General features: G+C 49.1%; 1 long non-coding RNA gene across 2 annotated transcripts; it reads left to right on the forward strand.

The window, feature by feature from the left end:
* The first annotated feature begins 1,104 nt into the window (after positions 1–1,104).
* Positions 1,105–9,583, forward strand: LOC135901673 (uncharacterized). 2 transcript variants are annotated; one of them, XR_011509620.1, is made up of 3 exons: positions 1,105–1,140; positions 1,279–2,276; positions 2,408–2,601. It is a non-coding gene; the product is annotated as an uncharacterized lncRNA (long non-coding RNA). The 2 variants fall into 2 exon arrangements; XR_010564214.2 differs by lacking the exon at positions 1,105–1,140 and adding an exon at positions 9,465–9,583 and having other exon boundaries at positions 1,168–2,276; positions 2,408–2,703.
* The last annotated feature ends 4,304 nt before the right edge of the window (positions 9,584–13,887 follow it).

Here is a 13,887-nt window from a genome sequence, read left to right on the forward strand (position 1 = left end):
ATTCCACGTACTTTGCTGGCACTCCCTCTCCTGTCGCGTCGGGGGTCTGCGTTCCATTGTCACGCACATTCTCGTTCCCAATGGCGGTCCTGTTCAGCCTTTCATTGGCTGCTTCAAGTCTCTTCTCAACTACCTTTCGTGCATCACGCTCTTTGCTTAGCTCATTTTTGAGCTCTTTCACCTGTTTGATAAACTCTTCCTGGAAAGCCTCCATTTTCTGCAGCCTAGTATCGACATCACATTGTGTGCCGGTTGTTTCGACGCCCTCTCCATTTTCATGCGTCTCATCTGCCTTGAGGAACCCCCCGCGCACTGCCTACTTTCCCGCCTTCCTCGCCATGTATTGCATGGCTTTTTGCAAATACTATAATACTACAAAAAAAAACTGGCTGTGGCTTAGTTAAGGTTAAGCCCAGGATGCGAAGCATACTAGCCTTTATTTTAACGCGACAACGTTAAGGAGCTCGTGTCGCAGAAAAGCCGGTGTCGTCGGCGTCGGCTCAGGCGTGCGGCGCTTTGTCAGGCGCACATTTCGTTGTCTCGCCGAACGCTGCGTTGCTCGACGCTCACCGCGTCAGATGCGGGGCGCGTAGTCGCTGCGCCGTAGCAAAGCCACCTAGAAACAGTCTCTGTGGCACGCCGCAACCTTCGCTTCTCATTCCAACGAGCAGCTCTGTCTCCAGGAGGCATCTCACCTCACAGAGAAAGAAAAAAAAGTTAAGAGCAGACACTCACATACACCCCCAGCGGCCCAATCGACCCAAGCGCGCCCATAGGCGCGCCTGGCGGTTGGGGAGAGCCATAGAGTTTCCTACAAAATTACTAGAGGGAACTCTGGCGCTGCAGTCGTTGTCCTACCATGGGAATGATGGGAAGTACATGGATTTGTCTGATCTTCGTGCTTATGGATTCAAACGTTCTTGTGGCTTTGTATATTACGCTTTATAAATGAAAGTGTCTGCGTTCACCCGGTGAACGCAGCACAAGCGTTAGGTTCACCCAAACGTCACGTCCGGGACGCCACATCCGGTCTTTGTTTTTTCACGTCCGTGATGTCACATCCGGCCTTTTTGGCGGCATGATGGCAGGCTCGGAGTGCACGAAGCGGTGGATCGCTTATTTTTCGGGCTTTTGCTTCTCGTAAGTATACTTCGTCTTTGTGTTTGATGTGCATCTACTACGCGTAGCTAATCTTTCGACTGCATGATGCCATATATAGGTGTTCTGTGATGATACTTTATAGCCAGGTTCCTCACGAGCTTTTGTGATGCATTGCAGGGACCGCCACACCGGCCAGCCAGTGCTACAGTGTCCTAATGCAGAGAACGTATATTACACGGAACTGCGCTCCTTCAGAGTTATTTAGAGTCTTCGTCAGAAGCGCGTAACAGTAACATTACTTGGTTACGGTGCTGCTACATGGCAGAATATTTGAATGGCAGATGTCCCGAGTGCGGCATGTAAGTACGTACGTACGCGCGCTTGTTTAGCCTAAATAAGAGTTTCTATTGTTCCCCAATGGAAATGCACATTCCTGATGCATGGTTCAGATCTGCCGGCTAAGGGCGGTAGTGAATAAAGTCACCAAATTGCGGCCTCGTTGCGGTCTCGCATTGCGGCCTCATTGCACGGTCGGGAAAAATTGCTTTAGAACCAAAATTTCGCTGCGCTGTCAGTAGCCATTCACCGATAAGCTTTCTCCGCAGCGTAATGCTCAGTGCAGATGTGATGGGGGTTGTGTGTGCGGTCGGTATGTGACCGATATTCCTGAACGCAGTGTCATTCAGCGATGTGCACAGCTGTGGCTGATTGTAGAATGTGGGCTGTGACAGGAGTGATGGGGACAATGCTCCTGCCTCGGCCAAGGTTGCAGCGATTTCAGAGCTGCAGGGAGCGCCCAGGCAGAACCTAATCTCGGCCCTATGCTGCAGCTCCAGCTTCTTGAGACGGGCACGTGGTAGTGCCACGAGTGGGAGGACGTACCGCAGGCGTGAGGTGGCTACTGCATGGTACAGCCGCAGAGCCCACCTAGTGGTGCAGCTCTGTCCTCGGGCAACAAGCTGGGAGACTGCCTTGTGGACCCGGAGGACCTGGACATGCAGGGTCTTGACAGCAGGCAGCCAGGTCAGCCGGTGATGAACGTGTAGCCCCGGGTACGTCACTGCCGGGCTTCAAGGTTGCCTTCCAGTTGCAGCTGTGCAGCGGGCGGTTGCTCTTGGGTGGAGCAGCATGGCCTCCGTCTTCCTTGCCGAGATGGCAAGGCCAATGCAGCTCAGGTAAGCAGCGGCAGTGTCGAGGGCTCTTTGCAGAGCCGAGCGCGCACTGCTGTGGCTGTGTGGTGGATTTCGCACACATAGGGCGATGTGGTTCGCGTTGATGGAGGTATTCACGTGGTTGTGGGGGTCAGTCTGCAGGACAGCAGGCAGTCGGGCCAGGTTGAACAGGAAAGGGCTCACCACTGATCCTTGTGGGACGCCCTCTACCAAATAGGTCCAGGGCCTGCTGAACGACTGGATAGGGCAGGCCGTCAAAGGCCCCCTTCATGCCGATAAGCACCAGGAGCACGGCGTCACCGCAGGCCTTGGCCTCTTTCAGCGTGGAGACCACGTCCACGATGGAGTCCGCACTGCATCAGCTCCGCAGGAAGCCTATCTGCTCATCGGCCAGAAAGCAATGGCCTCCATCAGCTTGCAAGCAGCAGAGGTGAGTGAGACTGGCCGATAGGAGCTCACGTTTTTCAGCCGGCCTTCAGGATGGGGGCCACGTAGGCTGTGCGCCATGACTCCGGCACCTGCCCTGACTGCCAGATGTTTAAGCAGTCAAGCAGGTGCAGCTGCTCGCTGGCGGCCAGGTTGCGAAGCATTTGGGTTCCTGGTGCACTGGGCTCCTGGTGCACTGCGATGCTTGGAGCTCGTGCAGCGTCAGCGGGTCCTGGTAGATAGCCATAACCTGGCTCGATGGCCACCCTGGGTGGTGAGAGAGAAGGGAAGACGGAAAGGCAGGGAGGTTAACCAGGCTGAGTCCAGTTTGCTACCCTACACGTGGGGAGGGGAATGGGGAGTGAAAGAGGAAGAGAGAGAACTTAAGTGTAGGATGTCTATAGTCGGGCACTCAAGTCTGTTGCCCTCAGGCAGCGAAAAAGCGCTCGGACTGCTTTCTGGGCCAATGAACTGTGAGGCCAGGCTCCCAAGACTGGATGACAGGCCATTTACAGAAGCGAAGACCCTGTGTGGTGGTTGTGCAGGCAGCTAGGCAGGCTGACGGAAGGCTGCCCTACCTTCAGGATGGCTGCAGTGCGTGGTACAGCCAGCGCAAACTGGTTGGCGAGGAGCTCCGCAAGGGCCTCTTCGCTGATGCTCAGCGTGATGGCCACGGCGAGGACAGGTTGTAGGCTTCCTCTCCTGCTGGTGAGGGATTTGAGCAGTCTCCAAGCCAGGGGTCCCCTGGACCTGCCCTCGATGGCAGAGCAGAGGCTCCTCCTGCGCCGGGCTTGGCGTCTGCAGCGGGCATCTGCACGTCTGTACTCGGTCCAATGCTCTGCCTTGCCCGTCCGGATTGCTCCACGCTCCATACGGCGCCTGGAGGCACGAATGTTGAGCAGGTGGAGGTCCGGAGCGGGGGTATCTGGTTGGGTAGAGCACTGAACGGTGGCAGCCTGAGCACAATCCGCGATGGCGCTCAGGAAGTCACGGCCATCGTCCAACTTGTTGCAGTGCTTCCGGAACAGGGACCAGTCTGTGACGTAAGTTCTTGACCTAGGCCTTCTCCCAAACCTGGGGCTGATCACAATAGGGAAGTGGTCAGACCCCCATCTGTCCGAAGTTGTGGCCCAGGAGTAGGAGCACAGCTCAGTGTTGAGGGAGAGGTCAATGGCCGTGCGAGCTCTGCGGTAGACGTAGGTGGGCTCCCTGGTGTTCCAAGGTCAGCAGGCCAGCTCAGCTGATGGCATCTGTGAGGCCTTTGCCTCAGCGGGTGCAGCTGCGGCTTCCCCAATCCGTGTGGTGTGCGTTGAAGTCACTGCACAGGACTGCATGCCCACCAAGGCGAACAGCCAGCTGGATGAGGCTGGAGGGATCCCACGGCTTTCCTGGACGGATGCAGATGCTCGCCACAGCCGTGTCCTGGCTGCCAAGGCGTACCACAACGGCGCATGACTCCAAGGGGCCACCGGCGATGTCAGCAACAGGTAGAACAGCACGCGCCAGAGTGCTGCGGACATAGATTGCCGTGCGTGGCTTTCCTGGCTTATGGACTCCATCTAGGCAGGGTGCCGCAGTGCAACTGCGTGTGGCACAGGTGGTGGCACCCGAGTAGTCGGGAAGCCGTAGGTTCTCGGCCACGGCATATGTCTCCAGCAGTGCGAGTACCGTATAGTGCGGAATATAGGTTGAGGTTTTTTCCCAAAAATATTACTAAAAGTTCACCCCTTGACTTACATACCGGCCCTTGGCACAGCATGAATAGTCGTCTGGCAGCATGTAGGAGCGCAGACCTTTCGGCATCCACATTGTTATCGCCCCCTTGGTGACCGACGCGGCCCAACTCGCGGGCGCTGCGCGGTTCTTTATTCTGACGAAGTTCTTTATTCTATGGCGCAGTGCACCCGGAGCTCAAAGACAGGGTGGCGGATTTTGTCCGCGAGCATCGTGCCAGATCTTTGCCAGTCACAGCAGAACTCATCTGCATCAAAGCTATTGAGATCGCCCGAGAATCCGGACTGCCCAAGGAACAATTCAAGGGCTCCATTTATTGGGTTCGTCGCTTCATGCGACGCAAGGGATTCGCACTTCGACACCGCAAATCAATCTGGCAGAAGCAGCCAGAGGCATACGAGGACAAGTTGGTCGAATTCCAGCGCTATGTTATCCGTCTCCGGCAGCAGCATGGCTACATGTTGGTACAGATCGGCAACGCTGATGAAATGCCGGTGTGGTTCGACATGCCGTCGCTCACCACAGTGTGCGAACGCGGCACAAAAGAAGTCGAGTTTCTTTCTACGGGGAACGAGCATTCACCGTGATGCTCGCGTGTACTGCAGATGGCAGAAAGCTGCCCCCATACATAATATTCAAGAGGAAGACGCTGCCGAAAGAGGCTTTCCCACGGGATGTCGTTCGCGTGAATGAAAAGGGCTATATGGACGAGGCCCTCATGCTCAATTGGATTAAGACCGTCTGGAATCGGCAACCAGGGGCACTCTTGCGGTGTCCGAGCATGCTCGTCTTGGATGCCTTTCGCGGGCACTTGACCGCAGGATTGAAGCTGGCACTCCGCGACGGGAGGACGGAACTCGCCGTCATTCCGGGAGGCATGACGTCAACACTTCAGCCACTGGACGTCGTGCTCAACAAGCCTGTTAAAGACCGTGTCCGTGAACAATATAATCAGTGGATGGCCGGCGACAACCTGATGACCCAAACCGGCCAGCTGCGCAGGCCGCCTCTCGTCACTGTGGCCACATGGGTGTCGCAGGTTGTGCTCGCTGCCCGACGATACGGTGGTGTGGGCATTCAAGAAGTGTTGCAAAATTTTTTGCATAAGCCAGGAACGCACACAGGAGTCCAAAGAACTTTGTCACCAGGAGAAAAAGTTACAGCACAGTGGGTCGAGTCGTAACGAAACTTGCGAGCGTCCTGGGAGACGTCTGTGTTAAGCGGGGCGAGGCGTCTGCACTCTGCGAGGCGAGACACAAACTGTTCCAAGAAAGGAACTGATGGGGGTACAGGAGTCAAAAGGAATGATACATCAAGAATGAAACTTGGTGAACAGCCATAGATGAAGAAAAAATGTTAAAATCCAGTGGTACGTTGCGTAGCCATGTTATAGGCGAATGTCATGAACGACAGGATTGCATCCCCGTTCGTGTGGCCAGGGTAGATGTAGTACATCGCAATCATCAAGCTGTTGGTCTGCGGATGGTAACTGGAAGTCGTCTTGCGAATTGTGTTTGAGGCGCACAGAACTTCGGTAAGGATAGAAGAGAGGAAGACTGCTGCGGTCACTGAGGAGAACGCGCGGAGCGCTGCGGTGTAAGATAATGTTGTGTAGAAAGAAATCGGCGACTTCAGCAGCAGTCCAGGATGGTAGAGATGCTGTCTCCGCATAGCGTGTTGGATGGTCTATGGCCGTTGCAATCCAACGATTTCCATGTGAGGTCATGGGAAGAGGACCGTACAAGTCTATTCCAACTACTTCAAAAGGCGAAGCGGGACAAGGCAGAGGTTGTAAAGAGCCAGAAGGAGCTGTTGGGTTTGCTTTGACAATGAACGCAGGGTGCAACATACTTCGCAACGGCTGAAGATGGGCCAGGCCAGGAGCAGCAACTTCATATTCTGTTGTAAGTCTTGTGGTAGCCTAGAGGACCAGTCGTCGCATGATCGTGAAAGGCTTCAAGCAACTCACATTGCAGAGAACATGGTATGACCGGGACCCATTTGTTGCCATCGATGTGATAAATGTTGCGATGTAAAACCCCATTGTGCAGCTTGAATTGATTAAGTTTTCGACGAAGTCAGGCGTTTGGAGGTGACGAAGAATCTTCCATGCGTTGGAGAATAGTTCAGCAGTATGGGTCGATGCGTTAGTGGGACACAAGGACAGATGGGCTGTTGTGTCTTAGCCATTCGAGGGCTACAATGGGTAAAGCCGATGAAGAGGACTCAGGACGTACACAATCGCGGAGAGGTTATGGTGAATCGTCATGATTCGGCAGAGGGTAGCAAGAGAGAGCATTGGTGTCTTGATGCTTCTTTGCAGCCCTGTAGGTGACATTGAAATCGTACTCCTGTAGGTGAAGCACACAGCAACCCAGGTGACCTGATAAATTCTTTAGCGATGAAAGCCAGCACAGTGTGTTATGGTCGGTAACAACTGTGAAATGGCGGCCATGAAGACATGGGTGAAAATTTTGCACGGCCCAACAGCAAAGCACTCCTGCTTGGTTATGGTGTAGTAATTTTCTGCACTGGTTAGTGCACGACTAGCCTAAGCAATTACTCGTTCGCGGAATGTGTTGTCGCATTGTAGTAGAATGGCACCGAGACTGACTGCTAGCGTCGGTGTGAAAGATGGTGGGCGCGGTTGGATCAAAGTGGCACAGTACTGGGTCTGACGTCAGGGCATGTTGCAAAAGCAGGAAAGCATGTTCACATTCGTCGGACGAAACAAAGGGTGCATTACTGGGGAGGAGTTGATGGAGCGGGGACGTAAGTGTAGCGAAGTTGCATATGAAGTGCCGGAAGAAGCAAGTCCAAGAAAACTGTGCATGTCTTTTTGACGCAGTGGACACAAAATTCGAGGATGGCAGTAAGCTTCTCGGGGTCCGGACGAATACCTTCTTTGCAGACTATGTGCCCCAGAACTTTGATGGCCTTGCTGGCCAAACTGCATTTGTGCGGGTGTGTGTGTGTGTGTGTGTGTGTGTGTGTGTGTGTGTGTGTGTGTGTGTGTGTGTGTGCGCGCGCGCACACGTGCGTGTGTTGAGCTGCAAACCAGCATTTGCAAGACAGGCAAGGACTTCATCAAGATGTTGCAAATGTTGTGAGAACATGGTTGAAAACACAATGTCGTCGAGATAGCACAGACAGGTTTTCCATTTCAAGCCACACAAGACTTATCGATCATGCGTTCGAAGGTGGCAGGCACATTGCAGAGTCCAAAAGGCATCGCACTGAACTCGTAGAGCCCATCAGGGGTAGCAAATGTCGTTTTTGCTTTGTCGGATTTGGACATCGGTATTTGCCAGTAGCCTGGTCTAAAGTCAAGGCTAGAAAAATACTCAGCACCGTGGAGTGAATCTAGTGCATCATCCATCCGTGACACGGGGTGAACATCTTTGCGCACGATTTTGTTCAGCGCATGGTAACAGACGCAAGAACACACTGAGCTGTCTACGTGACAATTGCAACGACATGAGTGTCAACAGCTCAAGGGACAGTTGATCCACGAGGCAACAGTTGGGGTTCGATTTGGTTTATTGCAGTAAGCAATGCAGACCCCTCAGAGAAGCGAATAAGGCCAGGGGTAATCAGAATTGCTCGAGATAGGGTATGGTCATAGGGTAGAATGAATACGCCGCCATCCACAATGTTACAGGAGTTGACACCTATAATCTTTTCTCTAGGTGGCCAAAGAACGTAATCGGAAGAGGTGACGAGACGAATGCATTCTTCGTGGTTAGGAAGAGAATTGCCAGTGGCATCATCCAGTTGTGTGAGGCGCTGACGACAAGAGATAGAAGCAAACGCCAAAGATAAGAAGTCCCACCCCAAGATGAGTTCATGGGTCACTCACGAAATACCGCAAAAACAATGTGGTGAAGAATTTAGTCTATGGACACACGAACAGGACACGGTGCGATTGGACGAATAATACCCTTCGCCGCTGCACAAAGAGAAAGGCCGGAGTAAGGCAATTCTTGTGTTTTATAGAGTCCCAAACAGTCACATGGCAATAATCGCCAAGCGTCTTGTAACATGGAGCCACCTCAGAATTGCGCCAAACAAAGATGATGGATGCAGCCAGTCTTGCCAGATAACTACATTTTGACTATTCTGTATTGTTTGCATTTTTTGTGTAAAAGGAATTGTCGCAGAGAGTTTTATCTTCAGTGGCCTTCAGTTGACGTCATCTGCTACAACTAGCACATAAGTTAACTCCATAGCACCACTAGGATGGAGACATTGTGTCGTGGGGTGCTTCCTTAAAAAAGGACAAGAAGTGAGATGGTCACAGTAATAACCAAGGCATTTGGCATGGGAATGACCCAGCTATGAAAGTATTATCAGATGTGGACAAGCATATAATACTAAATGGCGCCTTGCACGAGTCCCAAGTGTCAAATGTAATGAGTATTGTGCATGGAAAGGGCCAAAAATGTTTTGTACATGCAAGGGAACACTATGGGCATTTGATAACAGTTGCTTAGATGTACTACATTAACAGGAACCAAACGAACTCCCTTAGACATAAGCATGCAGCAAATTTAAGGACTAGATGAAGCTTCAAAGAAGTAACTGCATTTCATGTAGGATAGGTGTGAATGACCTTTGTGCACGAGATCAGTGACAAAAACACTAAATGAATGCAGTACAGTGTCTGTATCATATCTTGTGCAGACCAAACTAGCCTGGAGTTTCAGCGTTCCTTGTCAGTTCATTTAAATAGGCACTACATTGTTCAAAGTGCAATATTGTTCTACAAAACATAATATGCAAGATGTAGCATGCTAACCCTCGTGGCTCAACAACTACTGAACCGAAACCTCAATGAGCAGTGAAGCTTCCTTGTAATTTTCATCGTAACCATACTTTCGCTCTTGAAAGTGAACCTCTTTAGTGAATTTGCTTGTGTATTAATTTTTCTTTAGGCAAGTATTTTTTATACATGTTAATGTCTCAATCCTGCTTTTTCTTTCCGGGGCTAAAACAAAATGCCTCTTATTTCACTTTGATCTTTTGACCTAGGAAGCCATCATCTGGTGCTGTGTACAGCAAGCACATGCTTCGGGCAAGGAGGGAGCCAGCACCATATGTACATCAGCAAGAACCTCGGTGCTCAAAATAAACATTTTCTGTGCAAATAACTGTCTTTTTATACTTCCAGCATGAATTAATAAGTTTATTTTGCCTTCACATGCAGGAAGGTTTATAGGAATAAATAGTGACTGTTGAATGCCCAGGAAAAGCCTTGAAGCCATTCTACTTGTACAGTGATAAAGTACATGTGTACTTGAACTTGATAGTACAGAAACGAAAGGCAAAGTAACAGGAAAAATGCTCGGGGCAGCAGTCGTATAAATGGTAGATGAACACAGCTAATTGTGCTGTCCAGTTTCATTCAGTTTGACCAAATGTTGCAAGAATTGCCTTCAATATGAATCGTTCAGTTTAGCCAGCTAAAGTCGAACTCGTACAAACTTTGGAATGTCTGCTGGGAATTTTAGCATAAATGGTATGTGTGCATCCTTCAGCAGCACCACAAGCCCAGTAAGGTTTTTGCGTTACTGTCCCCCCTCCCTTGGGGTTATTGCAGTGTCTACTTCAAGTGCTTGAGGGTATAATGGAAAATGACTCCATTCTCCAATGAGAAGGCTATATAAATATGCAGGACAAGAGCTTGTAGGCCTGGTTATAAGCATGAATTAGATATGTATAGACCAAAGGCAATATGAATACAATATGTTAAATTGCATCCATATGTGGGAACTTCCCACATTAAAGGAAAGAAAGTGCAATACTTGCAACCTACCAGCATAAACATCAGTCTAGGGAAGGATTCTGTAAGGATCCACTAAGTGGACTGTTTCAGCACACACTGATTAGGTAGAGCTATAAGCTGGTAGAGCAAGTGGCAATCATCACCATGGGCTCTCGTGCTCTATTCATTCAGCGTGTACTGGAATGGACAGTCCACTTAGTCAACACTTACAGACTAGCCCCCTAGGGCTGTGGAAGCACGCAGTATATTAAGCTTAAGTCTGGAGTGCTACCTTCTGCTTATGTGGCAAATCCTCCCGTTTACCTGTTCCTTTCAACTGAGAGCTGAGCACTGCCTAGGTTAAGTCAGAAAAAGCAACCAGCGTCCATAGAATTCAAACTATTACTATTTGCCCTATATAAAGGGACAGTGGAGCCTAAAATGACACTTGACTTGGGCCATATTTTTCGCGATATGCCCGAGAATATTGGGATTTCCCATCAATTTTACCCTTCCTACATCACATAGTGAACAACCTGAAAACTTGACACTGTTGCGCAGAGCGATGAAGGGTCAGGATTTGAGCGAGAAAACAACACATGACACCTGAGCGCAAACTATGAACTGGTTTATTTTTCTGCAAGTGAAGCGTACATAAAGCCTACACGCATGCACAGGAGTCCTCTTCCCGGTCTACCTACACCCTCTATAGTCAGTGATTATGCTAATCTCTTTATTGCTGAGTGAAATAGACGGCGGGCTGACACATGAGCCCTGTAGGTCCACCTTGAGGTTGTATGCTTCCACGACTTGTCTTTTCCTTTGGTTCCTACTTTTCAGCAGAATCATTGCCTTGTGATAATCACCAGTTGATAGTTTGTGCTCAGGTGTCTATTGTTTTCTCGCTCAAGTCCTGTCCCTTCGTCACTCCGCACAACAGTGTTAAGTATGTTGAACCAACTAGCACACTGCACAATTCTCCTGATCATGAAAACAATTGTAAACTAAAGTCCGTGAGAAACAAAGTGTTCTGTCATGACATACAGATTTATGCATGATCACTTTGCTATATAAAAATACAATTTTAGCCAATGGTAACGAAGAGCTTCACTTTTGGAGTTCACTTAAATAATGTCTGTGATGCATTGTGACAGTACGAGGTCCTGGAGATCCTACTGTGGAGATATGTCAACATTGAGCCTATTCCTGTTTAATCTATGGATAGATGCCTTCACGAAGAGTTGGAGAAACTGCACAATACAATGTTTTATATCACATGTAATAATTATGCTGTGATAAAGTGTACACGCTGAGCTTAATGTTTTAGAAAAGCTCAAGAAAAGGCTCCAGAATAGGTATGATGGATAGGCAACCTTTCATTTGGCTCTCTTCATAGTGAAATCTAGACGCATCACCTCAGCCACACTTAGTAAAATCTGTGGGCTCGTACTGCCCATGCCTTTACTGCACAAGTTGCCTTGGTGCTCCCAGTCTTGACAGGTAACACTTAAGCACACTCTCATGCACGTGTTTGTTCCAAAGCTACAGCTGCTAACTAAAGTAACTCCCACATGCGATTCTGTAACTCTAGACCTAACTGCAAAAACGCATGCAGTACTACGAGTTTGGCATGGAGTCCACATGACATGTGCACAACTTCAAATTTCGTATAGGCAACAGATAACTGGTAACCTGTTAGAGTAACAAAATGGATGCCAAGGAAAATTCACCCAAAGCCTTAGGCAGGAAAATGAGGTGTTGTGATGAGATAAATAGCAATCACATTTGATCGACTGACTAAAAGCTGGCAGGGGTATTGCATTTGACATGATTGAAATGAGCTGCAGCATGGCATGGTAACTGTGGCAGCCTTTACAATGCCGCGCTCTCTGAATTACACTTATGTGCATCCATATGCTGCAGCGACCAACTGTTTTTATTCAAGAAAGCCAGGTTTGTGGTTCAGCACACATCATACGCTGGCAAACTCACTGATGAGTCAACTCCCTGAGATCATCCCATGAGTCTGAGTGAGCCCAGCTGAGCAGTATTTTGGCGAGTTTGAGCCCGAGTGAGCTCGGCTGAGTAGTATATTCTTATGAGTTCAAGTGAGCAGCTAATTATAATTTTGGCGAGTCTAAATAGTGAGTTCCGATTATTTTGCCAACATATATATGGTCCGTGTACTTTCGAAATTCAGCTACGACACTTGCGCATAGGTTGGAAATTAAGCTTCTCGCCAAGTGACTACTGCATAAATGACCATAGAGCTAGCGAAGAACGATACGCCTTAATGATGCAGCGTGCCGCGCGGGATCCATGTGTGCAGCGTGCCTGTGGATGGGTGCGTGTTTGGGAAATTAGGGGGTTTCGACCCATCCATAGATAATTTACATAATACCTTTCTCCATAATGTATTATTGCGATAGCAATTTTTGGACACCCTAAGCGAATTTTCGCCATCGCCCTGATGTTTGGTTTAAAGTCCAAGTGTGACAAAAATTATAGTGCTCCGTTGCATCCCACATGCTGGGGTTAATTGCGAATGAAAGGGTGCGATTGTGAGCCGAGAAGGATGGCAGCTTTATGCGCGCTGTCCACGTCCCGTGATCAAGTGCGCGCTAGGGTCAGAGAGCGCGCGACGTCTCTTGCCCGGCCGTGCCCGTGCATATGGCTGTCCGCGCGCAGCAGAGTGCATATACACGGCCCGCGCGTGCCACATTTTTTAAAAGTAATTTGCGGCCGGTGAAAAGGCGACAAGCCGACGTGGCTGCTGGTTTCACGAGTGTCAATTGGAAGTAGCGATATCTAAGTTTCGGGCGAAACTTAGAGAACAGTGACTTCCTTAGAGGGGCCAAAATTTTGGGGCGCATGAGCGGCACGTATAGTACAATGCAGTGTTCCATTGTAAAAAAAAAATTGATGTAACAAAATAGAGTGCTGAGTGTTACGTCTTTGTTACATCAAGGTTCAACAAAAATTAAGCGCTGGAAATCAGCGCTGGACGCACATGCAACTCCTTACGGATCCACACTGAAAACATTTGAGAAAACATTTTTTTTAAATACTTTGTACATTTGTATAAATACCTGCGGATATTCCTCTGGTTTAGCCTAATTATGTGCTGCCTACTTAACTTACTGACGCAGCATACGTATCATTGCGAAATTTATAATTTTTTTGCTTTTAGAAAAAGCATCGAGTTATTGAATTTTGCGAACAGAAAAAAAATTGCAACTTCCAATATAGCGCGCTTCCTAGGCTATTAAATAGCTACAATGTTCAAGGAACGTACTGTTTCCATGAGTGGTTTACTCATGCAGTAAGATGTACTGCTCCTACACCTTGTAATAAAAAGCATATGCATTGACACATAGCAGCTGATATTCTTGCTTATTTTCTCATCACAGAGGTAGATGGGGCACATGAACCAATATGCTCACACAAATCAACGTGACCAACTACTGCGGAGACATGGCAACGAATTCTTTGTTTACCTTGTACACCACAAGTGCGAGGTTTGCGCATTAATTTGACTTCATGAAACCCTATTTATACTACAGGCTTTACGGCAATGCTTGCATGCAGTGCGGTGAAGCGCTCGACGAAACTGCACATATTATATGATTTGTTTGATATTAACTCGAGATGCAAACGTTTGTGCAGGCAGGCAAGCAATGTTTCCATTCA

Source organism: Dermacentor albipictus, unplaced genomic scaffold (genome assembly GCF_038994185.2).
Source record: "Dermacentor albipictus isolate Rhodes 1998 colony unplaced genomic scaffold, USDA_Dalb.pri_finalv2 scaffold_16, whole genome shotgun sequence".
Taxonomy (NCBI): Eukaryota; Metazoa; Arthropoda; class Arachnida; order Ixodida; family Ixodidae; genus Dermacentor; species Dermacentor albipictus.